The sequence below is a fragment of the Hippopotamus amphibius genome, chromosome 12 (assembly GCF_030028045.1).
Source record: "Hippopotamus amphibius kiboko isolate mHipAmp2 chromosome 12, mHipAmp2.hap2, whole genome shotgun sequence".
Taxonomy (NCBI): Eukaryota; Metazoa; Chordata; class Mammalia; order Artiodactyla; family Hippopotamidae; genus Hippopotamus; species Hippopotamus amphibius.
The window spans coordinates 78,972,940-78,993,381 of record NC_080197.1 but is presented as its reverse complement, the minus strand read 5'-3'; the positions used below and the strand labels follow the sequence as shown (position 1 = coordinate 78,993,381).

Below are 20,442 nucleotides of genomic sequence, written 5' to 3'. Positions count from 1 at the left end.
GTAGTAGCAGAACCTAAACTAGCCTTGGGGTCAGGGGAGACTTCCCTGAGGAAGTGATGTTTGAACAGAGATATGAAGAATAATCAAGTGTTAGTGAAGTAAAGAAAAAGGAATGAGTGTTCCAGACAGAGGGCACAGCATGTGCAAAGGCCCTGAGGCAGGAGAGAGCCTGGCATCCCAGGAAAAGAAAGCCACCTGGCTGGGACATGGCCCAGTCTTACAAATCCCATGAAGCAATTGCTCTTTCTCCTAGAACTTATGGAAAGCCATTAAGAATCTAAATGGGGGACTTCCCTGGCAGTCCAGTGATTAATACTCTGGGCTTCCACTGCAGCGGGCGTGGGTTTGATCCCTGCTCAGGGAACTAAGATTCCACATGCCTCGCGATGTGGTCAAAAAATAAAAATTAAAAAACCAACCTACCAACCAACCAACAAACAAAAAAAGAATCTGAATAGGTTTCCCAGTCCATGCATGCATGCATGCATGCACGCATGCATGCACGCGTGGGCACACACACACAGACACACACACACATACACACACACACACACAGAAGTATCTAAATAGGAGAGTAAATGGAAGCAAATCTGTGTTTAAAAAAGTTCTTTCACTGTTACAATGTGATGAAATAAAACCCTGGCGGTCCAGTGGTTAGAACTCCGTGCTTCCACTGAAGAGGGCACAGGTTTGATCCCTGGTCAGAGAGCTAAGATCCCACATGCCATGCGGCACAGCCAAAAAAAAAAAATTATATTTTAAAGCAGGACAAGAAAAAAATTAAACATAAAATTCTCTCTCTGTGTTTGTTTGGGCTGCCTCCCTCCCTCCCTAATGTGCAGTGTGCACCTGCATTACACATTAGTCAGACGTTTTTAAAGGTGGAAATGCCTTCTTACCTGTGAAGATCAATTTTTTTTCTTTCTTCTGACCTTAGCAATGTAACTTCTTAAAAGAAGAGCGGCTGCCCCAGCTCTGCAGGGGGTCATGGCGGCTTGCGGCTCACTTTGTTCGTGCTTACCTGGACTATGTATCCTTGGTGAGCTTTATGTAAAACATTAGTGTATCATTTTGATGTACAATCCTTTGTCTCAGAAATGTATATGACTGTGCCTTCCACTTCTAACAGGCGGAACAGTTTTCAGAGCTTTCTGAGAATCTGCTTCCCAGGTTATAGTCCTCAGTTGGGGGAATTTTCTGGTGGTCCAGTGGTTAGAACTTGGAGCTTTCACTGCTGTGGCCCGGGTTCAACCCGTGGTTGGGGAACTAAGATCCCACAAACTGGGCAGTGCGGCCAAAATAAGAATAATAACAGACCTCAGTTTGGCTGAAATAAAATTCCCTTTTTTTCTTCTTAACTTGATAATTGAATTTTCATCGACAAATGTTAAAACAACCTAAAGGGAGCAAGGCTAGTTAGAAAGGAGACTATTGCAGTAATCCAGGTGAGACAATGGTGGCTTAGGCTGCAGTGGGGAGAGAGTATTGAATGGGTTTAAGAGGCAGGGAGGAGGAAAAGTGATGGAGTGGATGGCAGGGGCGAGAATAGAGGGGAATGGGTATTGGGAATGATTCCTAGGCTTCTGGTTTGTGCCACTGTGTGGGCGGTGAGGTCATTTACTAAGACATGTATCAGTGATGGAGCCCAAGGTTGGAGAGTGGAGGAAGGGTGAAGAAGAAGGTTATGAGTTTACGTTTTTTTTTAAATAAATTTATTTATTTATTTATTGGCTGTGTTGGGTCTTTGCTGCTGCACACGGGCTTTCTCTAGTTGCGGTGAGCGGCAGCTACTCTTCCTTGTGGTGCGCGGGCTCCTCATTGCTGTGGCTTCTCTTGTTGCGGAGCACGGGCTCTAGGCGCATGAGCTTCAGTAGTTGAGGCACCTGGGCTCAATAGTTGTGGCTCACGGGCTCTAGAGTGCAGGCTCAATAGTTGTGGTGCACAGGCTGAGTTACTCCGCGGCATGTGGAATCTTCCTGGAGCAGGGCTCAAACCTGGGTTCCCTGCATTGGCAGGCAGATTCTTAACCACTGTGCCACCTAGGAAGTCCATGAGTTTACCTTTATGTTCAGTTAAGTTCCCTTTGAGACATCCCAGTAGAGTATCAAGAATGCTATTGGCATCTTCATCTAGGACCTAGAAGTGAGGTTTGGAGAACAGCTGATAAAAACTACAGCCATACAAAGGGCTGGAATAGGCAGCTCACAAAATAGATTCTCCAAATGGCCAGTACGTACGTAAAAAGAGCTCAACATTACTAATCATTAAAGAAATGCAATATTAAAACCACAATGAGATACCATTTAAGTAGAATGGCAAAAATTTTAAAAGACTGACAAAATTAAGTTCTGGCCAGGATGTGAAACAACCAGAACTTTCATCCATTACTGGTGGATACATGAAGTTGAACAACCACTTTGGAAACAGGCAGTTTCTTCAAAAGTGTACAACCTGGCAATTGCACTTCTAGATATTTGTCCTATGGAAATAAAAACATTTGTCCACACAAAGACTTGCAAATACTGTTCACCATAGCATTATTCATAACAACCCCAAAATGAAACAAAGCAAATGTGCTTCAGTTGTGAATGCATGAATAAATTGTGGGTATCTACGCAACAACGGAGTCCACGCAATGGAATACTACTTGTCAACAAAAAGAAACAAACTGCAGCTACGTGTAACAAAATGGATGAATCTCAGAAATATTACACTTAGGGAAAGAAATCAGATATAAAAGAGTACATATGCAGAATTCAATTTACATGACATGCTGGAACAGGCAAAACAAATCTTTAGTGATGGAAATCAGATCAGTGGCTGCCTGGAACACAGAGGGGGGTGAATTGACTACAAAGAGGGTGGAGATGAGGGCACCGGTTTTGTGGGGGTGATGGAAGTGCTCTGTACCTTGATTGTGGTGGCGGTTACACGACTATACACGTGTTAAAACTCTCAGAACTGTACATGGAAATGTGTGAATTTTATTGCATGTAACTTATACCTTGAAAAAAATCCACAGTTTTTTAACTGAAGCCATGAGTATAGATAAGAGTCACCAAGTGAAAAGGATAGAGTGAGAAGAGAAGAGAATGTGTATGTGGGTGTCAGGGGACGAGGTGGCTGCTAATCTTACCAAAAGGCAAGAGGTGTTGTTACCCCCATCTTGCAGGTGAGAAAAGTGAGGCTCAGAGAAGTGAAGCGCCTTCCCCAGGATCACACGGTACTAAGGAGGAAAGCTGGGGCTTGACCTGGAGCCATCAATCAGGCCTGGGCCCATGGATGAGCATGGTCACCAAGCAGGGAGAAGGACCCCAACTCCTATTCTTTGAGGAAGAAAGGCAGTGACTTTGAGGGCTGCGGCCGGATCTGAAAAGCCGTGTGCTGTTCTCTGCGTGTGAAGATGACACTCCTCACTCATCACCCATCACTGGCGCTTAGAAGGGAGGGTCCGAGGATCGCTATGCTGGCTCCGCCCTAAGCCAGCCGTAGTCCCTCCACCAGCCCCACGCCCCCGTCAGCGGTACTCAAGGGAGCCCTGGCAAGGTGACAGGCCAGGGTTGGGGGTTCTGCCTGGGCCTGTCAGACACCCAGAGAGCCGCGGTGAGATCTGCTCCAGAGGAAAATCTCCAGCCTCAGGCAGGCCTGCTTCTCCACGGGTGGGGGCTTCTTGCCCTCCCTCTGTGTGTTGACGGGGGCCCCCAGCACCTGGCAGACTGCAGCTCCCGCATCTTCTCTGTCTGGTCCGAAAGTGGCTGCATTCAGCTCCTCTCCCAGCGGGAGCACGTGCCCCGGGATGTTTGGCACTTTGGTGGCAGAGTTGGATTTGGACCCGCAGCTGCTGCCTCCTACTCCAGGGGACCGAGCTCCTAGGGAGGCTTCGGGTGAAACACTTTCTCCGGCTGTGGACTGTGAGCCTGGAGACCTCCTTTCTGGTTCCTAGATCTGGAATGAAATACCTGAGTGACCCCGGTTAAGTTCCTGGGTCATGTGAGAATCTGGGTGTCCTCAGGAGCATAACGAGGGTCTGATGAGGGCACCTCCTTCGCTACTGACCACTTACCAGGGGTAACGTTATGTCAGCTTCTTCACATACCTAGAGGAATTAGATGTATCCAGTCATTGCTATTTTGTAGAGTGTGGGAATAGACCCACAGTCCATGCCTCACCTGCAGGATCATAGTCTTTTTTTTTTTTTTCTTTTTTTGGCTGTGCTGCATGGCTTGTGGGGTCTTAGTTCCCTGACCAGGGACTGAATCTGGGCCCTTGGCAATGAAAGTGCAGAGTCCTAACCATTGGACCTCCAGCGAATTCCCAGGATCGTATTTTCTGTAATGAGGAGTGTTTCCAGGAAAAGCATGTTAGAAGCTGGACTCTGCAGACATCTAGCAGCCAGAAAACATCCTCCAGCCTCTGCCTCTTCCTCTTTGTTATCTTATCCATCCCCAACCTCCACGAATCTCCATGGCTCATTTAATTTCTCTGCTAGTACTTGATGAGCACCTCCCATGATCTGGGGATGCAACAGTAAAAAACAAACAAAAAATGATTTTTAAAAAGCATTGGAGAAAAATAAAGAAGAAAGGGGGATAGGGAGTGTGGGAGTGTTACAGAGTCCAAGCCTCAGCAGACCAAGAAGATGGCAGACTAATGTCTCAGAAAAAACATCTTATTGGGATTTGGATGCCAGTTTCTTTTATAAAACAGGGAGGGGGAGGAGGTGAGGAAGTAAAGTAAAAAGGCCATAAGATTTGCAAATGTCCCCTGGAATGGAAAGATTTGCCTCATGGAGGGGATGTGTTGATTTCTTCTTTCTTGCAGCCATCCATAGGTGGACAGGGTCTGGATGTTTCCCTGAGCAAAGGCACTTTGGTTTAACATTCAGGCAGAGGGGCAGGGTTCCCCAAGGCAGGTCATTATGTATAGACAGTATCCTTTTAATGAACAAAAGCAACTGGAAGCAAAGGTTAAAGTAAAAGAAACTGGTCCAACATGTAGTCAGATTCAGCTCTTCCCTGTTACAGGAGTTGGAGCAGAGGTGGGTTGTAATTTTTAAAAGGGTGACCAGGGATGCCTCACTGTGATGGCAAAACTTTAGCAATAATCTGAAAGAGACAAGGGAGTGAGTCCTGCCTTTAAGTGCAGGAAGAGCATTCCAGGAACAGGGAACAGCAATGCCACGGCTGGGAGGCAGGTACTTGCCTGGTGGTTTTGAAGATCAGCAAGGGGCCCTTTGGCTACAGTGGAGTGAGCCAGGGGCACAACAGCTGGAGATGAGGTCAGAGAGGTGCAGGTGAGGCTCAGACTGAGGAGGGCTTGTAGGCTGTGTCAGTTCTTTACTTCTGGGGACAAATTATCAGAAATTTAGCAGCTTCAAACAACACACATCGGCTTATAGATTCTGAAGATTGGGAGTCTGGGCACAGCTTAACTGGGTCCTCTGTAAGGCTACAGTCAATGTGTTGGCCAGGGCTGGGTCCTCATCTAGGGCAGCTCATTTTTTTTTTTTTTTTGGTCATGTCACGTGGCTTGCAGGATCTTAGTTCCCTGACCAGGGATTGAACCCTGGCCCACAGCAGTGAAATCTCCGAGTCCTAACCAGTGGACCGCCAGGGAATTCCCTGGGGCAGCCTTCAGATCCTTGCAGGCTGCTGGACAGAAGGCCTCAGTTCTTGCTGGATGTCAGCTGGAGGTGTCTCCCAGCTCCTTGCTGCACGGCCCTCTCCATATGACAGCTCGCAACATGGCAACCTCCTTTTTCAAAGCCAGCCGGGGAGTCAGTGCTCTAGCAAGACCAGTGTAACCATCATGAATGTTACGTAATCTGGATGCATAATCACGTACATACCACCATCTTTGCTGTGCTTTATTGATTATAAGCAAGGCACGGGCCCCTTGCATACCCAAGGGCGGGGGATTATACAAAAGTGTGACTACCAGGAGGTGGGATCATGTGGGTCACCTTGGAGTCTGTCCACTCTGTCCTCTGTCCCCCAATGACTCATGTCCATTGCACCTGCAAAATACATTCACTTCCCTCCCAGGATCCCCTAAAGCTCAGAGTCCAGAATCTCATCTAAATCAGGTTTAGGTGTAGATGAGGTTTCTTTAGGTGTTCTTCTTACCTGGTCTGTAAAACCGAAGACAAAATTACCTGCGTGCACACACACAGCATACAATGGCAGGACAACAACTACAGACATTTCTGCTCAGAAAGGGATAACAGGGGAGGTACAAAGGAATCGCTGGTCCGTAACGATTCTGAAATCCACTGGGCCAATTTTGCATGTTCTCTGCTTAGGTTTTTTTTTTTTTTTTTTTTTTTTTTTATTTTTTTGGGGGTACACCAGGTTCAATCAACTGTTTTTATACACATATCCCCATATTCCCTCCCTTCCTTGACGCCCCCCCCCTCGAGTCCCCCCCACCCTCCCTGTCCCAGTCCTCTAGGGCATCTTCCATCCTCGAGTTGGACTCCCTTTGTTATACAACAACTTCCCACTGACTATTTTACACTTGGTAGTATATATATGTCTGTGCTACTCTCTCGCTTCTTCTCAGTTTCCCCTTCACCCCCCGCCCCCTCCCATACCTCGAGTTCTCCAGTCCATTCTCTGTATCTGCTTCCTTGTTCTTGTCACTGAGTTCATCAGTACCATTTTTAGATTCCGTATATGTGAGTTAGCATACAATATTTGTCCTTCTCTTTCTGACTTACTTCACTCTGTATGGCAGATTGTAGTTCTATCCACCTCATTACATATAGCTCCATCTCATCCCTTTTTATAGCTGAGTAATATTCCATTGTATATATATGCCACATCTTCTGTATCCATTCATTTGTTGATGGGCATTTAGGTTGCTTCCATGTCCTGGCTATTGGAAAGAGTGCTGCAATAAACATTATGGTACAAGTTTCTTTTGGGATTATGGTTTTCTTTGGGTATATGCCCAGGAGTGGGATTACTGGATCATATGGTAGTTCTATTTGTAGTTTTTTAAGGAACCTCCAAATTGTTTTCCATAGTGGCTGTACCAACTTACAGTCCCACCAACAGTGCAGGAGAGTTCCCTTTTCTCCACACCCTCTCCAACATTTGTTGTTTCCAGACTTTGTGATGATGGCCATTCTGATTGGTGTGAGGTGATACCTCATTGTGGCTTTGACTTGCATTTCTCTGATGATGAGTGATGTTGAGCATCTTTTCATGTGTTTGTTGGCCATCTGTATGTCTTCTTTGGAGAAATGTCTATTTAGGTCTTCTGCCCATTTGTGGATTGCGTTATTTGCTTTTTTGGTATGAAGCTGCATGAGCTGCTTGTATATTTTGGAGGTTAATCCTTTGTCCGTTGTTTCATAGGCAATTATTTTTTCCCATTCTGAGGGTTGCCTTTTAGTCTTGTTTATGGTTTCTTTTGCTGTGCAAAAGCTTTTAAGTTTCATGAGGTCCCATTCATTTATTCTTGATTTTATTTCCATGATTCTAGGAGGTGGGTCAAAAAGGATCTTGCTTTGATGTATGTCAAAGAGTGTTCTGCCTATGTTTTCCTCTAGGAGTTTTATAGTGTCTGGCCTTACATGTAGGTCTTTAATCCATTTGGAGTTTATTTTTGTGGATGGTGTTAGGAAGTGTTCTAATTTCATTCTTTTACATGTTGCTGTCCAATTTTCCCAGCACCACTTATTGAAGAGGCTGTCTTTTTTCCATTGTATACTCGTGCCTCCTTTGTCAAAGATAAGGTGCCCATATGTGTTTGGGCTTACTTCTGAGTTCTCTATTCTATTCCATTGATCTTCTTTTCTATTTTTGTGCCAGTACCATACTGTCTTGATCACTATGGCCTTGTAGTAGAGTTTGAAGTCAGGAAGCCTGATTCCACCAACTCCATTTTTCCTTCTCAAGATTGCTTTGGCTATTCGGGGTCTTTTGCGTTTCCATACAAATCGTAAGATTTCTTGCTCTAGTTCTGTGAAAAATGCCATTGGTAATCTGATCGGGATTGCATTAAATCTGTAAATTGCTTTGGGTAGTACAGTCATTTTCACGATGTTGATTCTTCCAATCCAGGAACATGGTATGTCCCTCCATCTGTTTGTGTCGTCTTTGATTTCTTTCATCAATGTCTTAAAGTTTTCTGCATACAGATCTTTTGCCTCCTTGGGCAGGTTTATTCCTAGGTATTTGATTCTTTTTGTTGCAATGGTGAATGGGAGAGTTTCCTTAATTTCTCTTTCTGCTCTTCCGTTGTTAGTGTATAGGAATGCAAGAGATTTCTGTGCATTAATTTTGTATCCTGCTACTTTACTAAACTCATCAATGAGTGCTAGCAGTTTTCTGGTAGAGTCTTTAGGGTTTTCTATATATAGTATCATGTCATCTGCAAAGAGTGATAATTTTACTTCTTCTTTTCCAATTTGGATTCCTTTAATTTCTTTTTCTTCTCTGATTGCTGTGGCTAACACTTCCAACACTATGTTGAATAACAGTGGTGAGAGTGGACACCCTTGTCTTGTTCCTGTTCTTAGAGGGAATTCTTCCAGTTTTTCTCCATTGAGAACAATGTTGGCTTTTGGTTTGTCATATATGGCTTTTATGATGTTGAGGTAATTTCCTTCTATGCCCATTTTCTGGAGAGCTTTTATCATAAATGGATGTTGAACTTTGTCAAAAGCTTTTTCTGCATCTATTGAAATGATCATATGGTTTTTATCCTTCAATTTGTTGATATGATGTATCACGTTGATTGATTTGCGTATATTGAAGAATCCTTGCATCCCAGGGATAAACCCCACTTGATTGTGGTGTATGATTTTTTTGATGTGCTGTTGCAGTCTGTTAGCTAGTATTTTGTTGAGGATTTTTGCATCTATATTCATCAGTGATATTGGTCTGTAGTTTTCTTTTTTTGTGACATCTTTGCCTGGTTTTGGTATCAGGGTGATGGTAGCCTCATAGAATGAGTTTGGGAGTGCTCCGCCTTCTGCAATATTTTGGAAGAGTTTGAGAAGGATAGGTGTTAACTCTTCTCGAAATGTTTGATAGAATTCGCCTGTGAACCCATCTGGTCCTGGGCTTTTGTGTGTTGGGAGATTTTTAATCACTGCCTCAATTTCTGTACTTGTGATTGGTCTGTTCATGGTTTCTATTTCTTCCTGGTTCAGTCTTGGAAGATTGTATTTTTCTAAGAATGTATCCATTTCTTCCAGGTTATCCAATTGATTGGCATATAGTTGCTTGTAGTAGTCTCTCATGATGTTTTGTATTTCTGAGGTGTCCGTTGTGACTTCTCCTTTTTCATTTCTAATTCTGTTGATTTGCATCTTCTCCCTTTTTTTCTTGATGAGTCTGGCTAATGGTTTATCAATTTTGTTAATCTTCTCAAAGAACCAGCTTTTAGTTTTATTTATTTTTCTTATGGTTTCTTTCCTTTCTTTTTCATTTATTTCTGCTCTGATCTTTATGATTTCTTTCCTCCTGCTCGCTTTGGGGTTTCTTTGTTCTTCTTTCTCTAGTTGTTTGAGGTGTAAGGTTAGGTTGTTTGTTCGATCATTTTCTTGTTTCTTAAGGTAGGACTGTATTGCTATAAACTTCCCTCTTAGAACTGCTTTTGCTGCGTCCCATAGGTTTTGGGTTGTTGTGTTTTCGTTGTCATTTGTTTCTAGATATTTTTTGATTTCCTCTTTGATTTCTGTAGTGATTCCTTGGTTGTTTAAGAGTGAATTGTTTAGCCTCCATGTGTTTGTATTTTTTGCAGTTTTTTTCCTGTAATTGATATCTAGTCTCATGGCGTTGTGGTCTGAGAAGATGCTTGATATGATTTCAGTTTTCTTGAATTTGCTGAGGTTTGATTTGTGACCCAAGATGTGATCTATCCTGGAAAATGTTCCGTGTGCACTTGAGAAGAAAGTGTAGTCTGTCGTTTTTGGATGGAATGTCCTATAAATATCAATTAAGTCGAGATGGTCTAATGTGTCATTTAATGCTTGTGTGTCTTTATTTATTTTCTGTTTGGATGATCTGTCCATTGATGTAAGTGGGGTGTTCAAGTCTCCCACTATAATTGTGTTACTGTCGATGTCCCCTTTTATAGCTGTTAGCATTTGCCTTATGTATTGAGGTGCTCCTATATTGGGGGCATAGATATTTACCATTGTGATATGTTCTTCTTGGATGGATCCCTTGATCATTATGTAGTGCCCTTCCTTGTCTCTTTTAATAGTCTTTACTTTCAAGTCTAATTTGTCTGATATGAGTATTGCTACTCCAGCTTTCTTTTGACTTCCATTTGCATGGAATATCTTTTTCCATCCCTTCACTTTCAGTCTATATGTATCCCTTGGTCTGAAGTGGGTTTCTTGTAGGCAGCATATAGAAGGGTCTTGTTTTTGTATCCATTCAGCCAGTCTGTGTCTTTTGGTTGGAGCATTTAGTCCATTTACATTTAAAGTGATTATTGACATGTGTGTTCCAATTACCATTTTCTTAATTGTTTTGGGTTTGTATTTGTAGGTGTTTTCCTTTTCTTGTGTTTCCTACTTAGAGAAGTTCCTTTAGCACTTGTTGTAAGGCTGGTTTGGTGGTGCTGAATTCTCTTAACTTTTGCTTGTCTGGAAAGCTTTTGATTTCTCCCTCAAATCTGAATGAGATTCTTGCTGGGTAGAGTATTCTTGGCTGTAGGTTTCTCTCTTTCAGGACTTTCAGTATATCGTGCCATTCCCTTCTGGCCTGCAGAGTTTCTGTAGAAAGGTCAGCTGTTATCCTGATGGGTTTTCCCTTATATGTTGTTTGTTGCTTTTCTCTTGCTGCTTTTAATATTTTTTCTTTGTGTTTAATTGTCGTTAGTTTGATTAATATGTGTCTTGGTGTATTTCTCCTTGGGTTTATTCTGTATGGGACTCTCTGTGCTTCTTGGACTTGGTGAATTATTTCCTTTCCCATGTTGGGGAAGTTTTCCACTAGAACCTCTTCAAATATTTTCTCAGACCCTTTCTTGTTTTCTTCTTCTTCTGGGATGCCTATAATTCGAATGTTGGTACGTTTAAGGTTATCACTGAGGTCTCTGAAGCTGTCTTCTAGTCTTTTTATTTTTTTATCTTTTTCCTGCTCTGTGGCGTTTATTTCTCCCATTCTATCTTCCAACTCACTTATTCGTTCTTCTGCCTCAGTCATTCTGCTGGTTAGAGCATCTAGAGTATTTTTAATTTCAGTTATTTTGTTATCCATTGCTGTTTGTTTTTCTGAGTTCTTATGAACTGTTTCTTGTACTTTCTCTATTTTGTTATCGAGATTTTGTATCATTTTTACTATCATTACTCTAAATTCTTTTTCAGGCATTTTTCCTATTTCCTCCTCATTTATTTGGTCTTGTGGGTTTTTTTCCTGCTCCTTTGCCTGCATGGTGTTTCTTTGTTTCCTCATGGTTGTCCAAGCTTTTGGGGTTGCTTGTCCTGGTGATAGAGGTGTTTATAGAAGACTGTCCAAGCCTCAGACTAATGTCCAAGTATTGGATTAGACGAATATTCAGTCTAGGAAACACATACATGTATAAGACACACAATTATTGAATCCGTTAGGACATAAGGCTCTAGAAAGACCTGACAGAACCCCAGTGTGCTATCAGATATTCAAAGAGAAACCCAGCAGAAATTGACAACTGAAACAGAACAAATCAGAGACAAAAGCAAAAGCAAACAAACAACAAATAACACCCTACACATACAAACATCAATCCAGGGAGATTTTGTAAGCTAGGATCAAATATAGAAATGAGCTGGAGTACCACCAGAGAGAATGGAGATTCTCAGAATGTAATTAGACAACTGTACTAAGAACTAATATAAAGACAAAAGCCTAATATTAATACCAAGGCAGTGCATCATCTGAAGGATAGAGCAAGGAGTCTGAGCAGACCGATAGTGTTGCTTATAAGTATGTTAAGATAAAATACACTTAAAATGGCTGGAAGAAAGGGGAACAGAAGAGCGTAATGTGGTTGGAAATATGCAAAGAAAAAGAAAGGAATAGAAGTGTATAAAAGAAAGGGATGAAAGGAAAGTATGAAAGATATTTTGTCCGTACTACCAAAAACTTAGCTAGATATAGAAGTATATAAAAAGGCAAAAAAAAAAAAAAAAGAGTAAAAAATATCCTTAAAAAATTATGTTGTAAAACTTGTAGATCCCTTAGGGCTAAGATCGTATTTAATAAATCAAAAAAACAAAAACAAAAAAAAAAACAAAAAAAAAAAAGAGAGAGAGAGAAAGGAAAAAAAAAAAAAAAAATCTAGAACTGATCCCCGAATGGACCAGTTCAATAGGTATTGATACTACTATTTCTGTTTCCTTAGCGTCTCAGCTGTAAGTGTCCTTCTCCTTGCCTTGGGTTTTTTTTTTGCGTTATTCTGTGACCAGCAGAGGTTCCTTTATTGTTCGTCTGTAAGCCTCGGTGTGTGGGGAGGGAGAGGGTGCAATAGTGGCTCCTTCTCCTGGGAGTGAGTGAGCAGTGGCGCACTGTTGCTTCAGTCAGGCTTGGAGGTGCCTGTTGCAGAGGGCGCTGATGGCTCAGGCGTACACAGAAAGTCTTAGAGTTGGGCCTCTCTCGGGATTTTTTCTTTTTGATGCTGGTTTTTTTTTTTTTTTTTTTTCTCTCGGCAGCCTCCCTGCTGCTGGCGTTGCAAGGAGTTTTAATCGAGCCCCGCCCGAGCGCCTGAGGGTGGTTGTTATCCCTGAGCGCCTTAGGTGGCCCGCAGGGCGTCTCTCCGCTGCCTGTTGCAGAGGCACCGAAAGAGAGGGAGAGGCTATGCGCGCAGCTCCTCCCCGCCGCCCGGGAGCCTGCAGCCTCCAGCCGCCATCATGGCCCGGCAGCTCTCAGGGACCGGCACTCCTCTCCGCGGACCTCCTCCCTCCTGTCCTCTCGGTCCGTCACCCTACTGGCAACAATGTTTCTCACCCTGAACCAGCTCTCCGGTTCCCACGCTCCCGCTCCTGGACCCTCCGTTCAGCCGCGGATCGATGTCTCGGTCCGGGAACGCTGAGCTGCGCTGCGGACCCTCCGTATGTTTCTCACTCCCTCCCGTCTGCCACAGCTCCGCCGCTTCACCCTCTTTGAGCCCTCGTAGATGCCTCCCTACCGGCTATGTCAGGCTCCCCGCAGCCCTTTCTGGTGTCCGAGGCCGTCTGCTGGTGTTCAGCTGGTTCTCTGTGGGAATGACTGCGTCCTTCCGTGCATTCCCAATGCATCTGTGGAGAGGGATGCACTCCACGTCTCTCTACTTTGCCGCCATCTTTTGAGCTCTGCTTAGGTTTTAAGACCTGAGAATAATTCCGTGTCTTTTGGCTCAGCTCTCTGGGTTCTGCCCTTGGGGGTCATCCTTCCTTTCTCATGAAAGGCATCTGAGTAGTTCTGTCAGCTTTCTCTTGCCAGTAGAATTTGGGGGATCCTACAGCCTCCTTTTGTTTTGTACTCTCCCTGCCCTGACAGTCCACACAGGCAGTGCTCTCGCTGAAGAACTTTTGCAAAAACTTTGTATGTCTTCTGTGGATTTCAATAGGGTTCACCCCATTTGTCAAAAGCCACACCCCAGATCTTTGTGAGATAAGCCCTACCTACCTTCAGCTCCAGCTGAGGTCGCCAAGAGATAACTCCTTCAGCTTCCTCGAGGCCCTGTGTTTAGATTAAGAGGTCCCGGGAGGCACACCGTCAATCTCTTGAAACAGCCCTTTGTGTGATTCGGGACTGCTCTGATGCTTTGAGAACCATGAGGTTTTAACAAAAGATTGTCCAGGCACACTTTCTGCTTTCCCTCTAGATGGCTCATCTCTATTCCATGTACTTGGAAGCCATTTATTTATTTATTTTTTAAATTTATTTTACTCCGTTAATTTTTATTTTATATTGGAGTATAGTTAATTTACAACGTTGTGTTTGTTTCAGATGTACAGCAAAGTGATTCAGTTATACATATACATATATCTGTTCTTCTTCAAGTTCATTACAGCATATTGAGTTGGAGGTCATTTCTTTTGCCATGTGGGGAGGCTGAGAATTCTCAACATCATCAAGTCCTGATTCCCTTTCCACGGCTTTTAAAACCAGTTTTCCCTGCATTAATCTCTCCTCTCACAGTTTACTAGAAAAAAAACAACAACAAAAAAACAAGAAGGAACCCAGCAGCCCCTCAACGTTTTGCTTAGAAATCCCCTCCTCTCTGTTAACCAGTGTATCACTTACACTTTCTGTTTTCCATGTACCTGCAGGAGACAATTTTTCTAAGCTTTCTGCCACTCTTCAACAGGGGTCCCCTTCTTCCAGAGGCTCATAATAAAATCCTCGCTTCTGTTGAGTCCTGTCTGGCAGGTCCTGGAAGCCCACAGTTTAACAACAGTTTCTTCAAGGAACCAAGGCGCTGTCTGTCATGCTCCTCAGGACTCTTCAAGCCCTGCCCTCTGCACCCCACATTGTTATGGACTTGTTAAAGCAGCACCCCATTTCCAGTACTGAAATCTGTATTAGTTACCTATTGCCGTGTAATAATTTAACCACAAACCAAAAGGCTTAAAATAGCACACATTCATTATCTCCTAGCTGGTGAAGGGCAGGAGTCTGGGCACAAAGGAACTGGTCCTAAGGCTGCAGTGAAGGTGTCCAGAGACAGAAAGCACATTCGTGGTTCCCAGGGGCCAGGGAGGGGAGAATGAGGAGTGACTGCTAATGGGTATGGGGTTTCTGTTTGGTGTAACGAAAATATTTGGGAATTAGCGAGGATGGTTGCCAACTTTGTGAATATACTGAAAGCCATTGAATTGTATACTTTAAAAGGGAAATCTTTATGGTATGTGTATTATATCTCAGTTAAAAACAAAAAGGTATTGGCCAGGGCTGGGTTCTCATCTGGGGCCTAACTGGGGGAGGATCAGCTCCTGAGATCACGTGACAGCGTTCTGGTCCTTGCAGGCCGCTAGGTGCCGGCTGGAGGATCCCCCCCTTCCCCACTTCCCTCCCTCCCGGCCCCAAGCTCCTTGCTGCATGGCCCTCTCCACATGGCGGCTCCCTACACAGCAGCCTGCTTCCTCAAAGCCAGCAGGGCTTGCCCCTGGCGAGATGATATTACATTTCTACAGTCTTATGTATATGTAATCACATCCATCCTGTCACCTTTGCTGGATTCTCTTGGTTAGAAGCAAGTGACAGGCTCTGTCCACACTCAAGGGGGGGATCGTGGGGGTCACCTTAGAGTCTGTTGCCATATAGGCCATTTTAAGGGCCTGGGGCTTTGCTCTAAGACAAGGGTTTTTAGCTGAGGAGTCACATGAGCTGACAAGTTTTAAAAGGATACCTCTGCTGCTATGTTGAAAGTAGGGTGAAAGTGCCAAGAGCGGGACCAGGACACCAGTTAGGAGACGGCCGCACAAAAATCCACATGGAAGGTGGGGTGTGGGGCTGCCTCGGGTTTGACACAAACAAAGCTCCCCTCCGTTTCCGAGGGGCCCTCCAGGCACTTCCCCAGAGGATCAGGGTATGACGACCCCACCTCCCCCAGCAGGCTGTAGCCCTCTCCTTCACATCCAGCCCCCCGGGGGCCTGTCCCAACACACACGCTGTCAGCCCACTAAAGCAAACAGCAGTTGGACTGCCAGTCCATCTGTTGGCAGAATATTTGCTGAGTGTCTGTATAACCAGAGCATGATGCTGATATTGAGGATACAAGGAGAAATAAGATGACCTGCGTGTTGGAGAACTTCCGGTCCAGTGATGATTATACCGCTGTAGGTGAGACCCACTCTGCCAGCACCTAACAAAGATGGGGGAGGAGGGCACAGAGGGTATGGAGGGGTGCAGATCTCGGGGGACCTGAGAGACACCTGAGCCTCATGATACGCAAAGCAGACACGGCCGGCCCCATGAAACACATTCCCAACATTGCCAGGTCCAGTTGTCTCTGCCCCCTCCCAGCCCCGACTCCTCTCCTACCCCACCCCACCTCCAGCATCAAGCTCTCTTTGGCCCTACCCCAGAGAACCTTCCACCTTGCCTTGCTAATTCTTCTCTTCCACCGGAAGCCAGAGTTAGGTCCATCTTAACAGCCTTTCCCTCTAGAGAAGAGCTGTCCAATAGAAATACAATGTGAGCAACAAAGATGATTTTTTAAATTTCTAGTAACCACATTTTTAAAAGGTAAAAAAAAAAAATGCTCACTTTGGCAGCACATATGCTAAAATTGAAACAATACCTAGAAGATTAGCATGGCCTCTGCACAAGGATGACATGCTAATTCATGAAGCACTCCATATTTTTTGGCCTCTATGGGAAAAGAATCTAAAAAAGAGTGAACATATGTACATGTGTAACTGATTCACTTTGCTGTACGCCTGAAACTAACACAACGTTGTAAATCAACTAGACTCCAATAAAATTTTTTTTTACTTTTAAAAAAAGTAAAAAAAGTGAAATTAATTTCAATAATATATTTATTTAACTCAATGTATCCAAAATATCATTTCAACATGTAATCATATGCAAAATTATTATGAGGTCCTTGAAAAAATTCTTTTTTTCATACTCAGTCCTATAAGTGTATTCTGTATTTTACACTTACAGCATATTTCAATTTGGGTGCCAAATTTTTATTGTAAATACACGGCCTGTATGTAGATTTCTCAACACTCACATTGAAAAAGTAAGTTCACATACTCAAGTTGTCTCACCAATACGTATGTTTTCCAATAACTGAGTGGAGGGAATATCAACTTTTAAATTGATTTTTAGTGAAAATCAAGCACATTAACAGTTTGGTTCTTCAGCTGCACACACAAGCTGCATTTCCAGTGCTTGGACACCCACTTGTGACTAGTGACTACTAGAGGCTACTAAACTTCTTCTGTCTGGGCCCCAGATCCACCACCCTACTTGGGTTCTCTCCAGTCATCCAGACTCACCCAGACCCTTTGTCTGCACATCTCCATTCAAAGGGGCTCCCCTTCCTCCTGGCACCCCAGCCTGGGAAAACCACCCATGACTCATACCCATCCCTGCTCCCCTGCACACTTTCACCCACCTGGTCCTCCTACCAAGATTAAGTCTCCATGCATAGATATTAGCATACCAGAAAGCCAATTTACATAGGTAGATTGAGATCGGGAGATATTTCCCCCCACAGATTGGGGACCTAGGAAATCCGGTCTTGTCCTCCAGTCCCCCCCCCCCCCGGAGGAGGTGGGATTTCAGAATTCGCTGGGTCAGTGAGATGGCAAGGAGGATGGGGGGAGCACCCGAGCCTGGGTGGTAGTGCAGTGGGGAGAGGAGGTAGTTATCGGATGTGGGGGGGGGGTTGGGGGGAGGGATATTATGCATATGGTTCATTGTGTCGGAATGATTTAGTTGTTAAATAAGCACCTTAAGGGATTATTTTACATTTCATACTTTTAAATTTTTATAAATTAAATTCTTTCCCCCAGGCTAGGGTTTTTTCAAGCTTCAGATGTCTGGCTGGAATTGGCTTGATTTACATAATCCCATCTCTGAGATTTAGCCCCGACCCTTAGGACAGAGTCCAGCCCGGAAGCCTCTATGCTTGGCATTCACCTTCCCAGGTCTTCCCACTGTGGGCAGCCACCCAGCTCCATCCGGCCTCCCTCTCCCTGGGAACGAGCCCGGCTGCGCTGGTGCTGAGAGCCTAGGATAATCCTCCCTGAGCTATTTCGAGGATTAGTCCTGCTGCCTTGTGCCCAGCTCCTACACGGTGGGATTTCAGAGCTGTGGACACCGTGCCAGGAAGAGGGGTGCAGCTCCTGAAATGCAGATCCACTCAGGGTGTTGGGTACCAGGCAATGGAGTCCAGGTTCCTTAGAGCATGTCCTGGCATGTGGAGTTTAGCAGAAGGACGCGGGCAGCCTGCCAGGCTGAGCTGGAGAGTCAGAGCTGGAGAGTCACAGCCGGAAGCCCTAGGTCCTCGATCTCTGCCTGGACACACACACATACACACACACACACACACACTTGTCTTCTCCTCCTCCTTACTTTCACACACCAAACTCATCACAACTTTCATAGGCTAGGTGGGTCCTTTTGCCTTTGTGGGGACCTTACTCCATAAAAAATATTAAAAACCATATTTTCTGACTATGTTGGCACACTGATAAATAAATTAATATTGTATATTAAAATATCTTCAATCTGAAGGTCATCTTTTCATCTGATTTTAATGAAAATACATTTGTGGTCTTCTGAAAGTACTGTGTTATCTGTGTGTGATGGGCATGTCTGCCCTGCCTGCATCCCTCCCTCTGTTCCCAGCCCTGGTCCTCCAAGGCTGCAGAGGAGACTGGGGTTGGGGGTGGCAGGAGAGCTGTAAGATCCCCAGGTGTGTCATTTTGGGCTCAGAGGGAGGCATGGAAGCTCCCTGTCCCCTCCCTTTGAAAATGGAGACCTTCTTCAGCTGGGAGAGCCAGGTGCTGCCCCAAGAAGGACGAGTTCATGGTTTCATGGAGTCCTTCCTGCCCCCCCCACCCCCAATTCCACCGATGACAGGAAAGTCTGAGCAAATCTGAGGGAGCTCAATTTTGGCATCAGAAAGGGATGACTTCTTCCGAGCCCACTGCCCATTGGACTTCAGGCTCAATTCCCAACGCACTACTGTGATACATGAGACCCTCTTGGGAGTTGACATAATAGAGTGGGTGAGAGGGTTTATTGACAGGTGGACATGGCTGAACTTGGACAAATTCTTATACTTCTCAAAGCCTCATTTTCCTCCAAATGTACATAGGAATGGCGGGACTATTTTCCTCACCAAATTCTTACAAATATTATATACGTACATGTGCTTTGCACACAGTGAAACTCCAAATACTTTTTAGGAAATAGGATTGTTATACAAAACAGATATGCACAGAAGGGCAGACACCCTATCATAACTGAGATTATAGATGTGAAGTACCAGGTGCATTGCCTGGCACAAGCAGGAGCTCCAAAAATGGTACCCAGTATTGTGGTCTACTACTTCTACTACTACTTCTTTAATCTCATCCCCATCCTCTTTGCCTTGAACTTCAGCAACACCAAACTGCTTATGGTCTTGTGTCACGTCCCACTCCACACCAATTGCACATTTTTTCACCTCCTGATCTCTGTAGCAGATATTAGTTTGTCTGTAGATAGACTGTATTTCCCAGCCTTCCCTGCACTTATATGTGGCCATTTGAATGATGTCTTGCCAGTGGAAGATGAACAAGAGAGATCTGTGCTGTTGCCAGGCCTGTTTCATCAAATTCCCACATGCTCTTCACGTTCTTTCCCCTCCCAACCCCAGAAGCCCCACGTTGAAGGCAGCAGAGCCATAGATGGAAAGAATTCAGGTCCCTGAATTAAAGCATGACAGAAAGCCATTCACGGATTTGGATGTTCCATTAGTGAGAAGTGATGGAACTGTTTTCAGTTTGTTGCAGCAGCTAACCTTACCTTAATGAATAGACTCCTGCTGTCTTGTGTTGAATGCCTATAACCCCACCCTTCTTCCCTGGGGTAACTCCTGCTCATTCTTTTAAGCTTCATCGCTGACATCGCATCCTTCGGAAAGCTTTCTCTGAGCAACCTTGAACAAAGGTTAGGTGTCTCTAGCAGCTGCACACTTGACTACCCTCTTTTTATCCTCTCCTTCCTAATAAAATCCCTATTTTGTTCAGGGAAGTAGGATCCCCAGTTACAAATACTCATGGCCCAAGACAAGTGCAACCATCAACACTACCAATCTGCAGAACTTTGTCACCATCCCAAACTGACATGTCAAAGAAAACCAGAGCCACACAGTCATTAAAGAGGTAAAAGCAGATTTTATTCAGAACTCCACAACAGGGGAAAAGAGAGGTCAGTATTGAACGGGGGTCAATTCCAAATACAGTCTGGACAAGTGGGGACTTTTAGCCAAGGAGCAGGGTAGGGGTGGGGGTGGATGGAAAATTACTAAGAGGGCTGGGTAATTCTTGGCTAGGATTCTTGCCGCAGGCAGGCAGCTGAGGGATGGGACATCACCTGGGGACGGGGGTGGGGCGGGAGGTGGCGGGTGGGGGAGGGAGGAATTTGGTCAGATGAGAGGGCGGAGGGTTCTGGCTAAATCGAGTAACTGGATTCTCCCTAAACTGGGCGACGCAAGTTAAGGCCTAGTTGGGAAGAGGGTTCAGAGGAGCCTGACTAAAGTGAAGTCCAGGAGAGACCGTTAAGAGCTCTGTACCTAGCAAATAATAACACTCCCCTCCGTAACTACCGTTGTGGTTCTGTTCGGATCTGACGGCCCTGGGCACCTCGCACAGCGTGGACTCGTACAGCGTTTGTCCTTCTGTGTCCGGCATTTATTAATACTTTCTAGGGAGGAACGGGCACTGGGCGGACTCTGTGGGGAGCTCGGCCCCCAGAGCCCAAGCCCAGAAAATCCGGGCTGAAAGAAGGA

The 20,442-nt window shown here is 44.7% G+C and overlaps 1 non-coding gene across 1 annotated transcript; it reads left to right on the top strand.

The window, feature by feature from the left end:
- The first annotated feature begins 16,188 nt into the window (after positions 1–16,188).
- Positions 16,189–16,295, top strand: LOC130834267 (U6 spliceosomal RNA). The gene has a single exon (XR_009048649.1). It is a non-coding gene; the product is annotated as a U6 spliceosomal RNA (small nuclear RNA).
- The last annotated feature ends 4,147 nt before the right edge of the window (positions 16,296–20,442 follow it).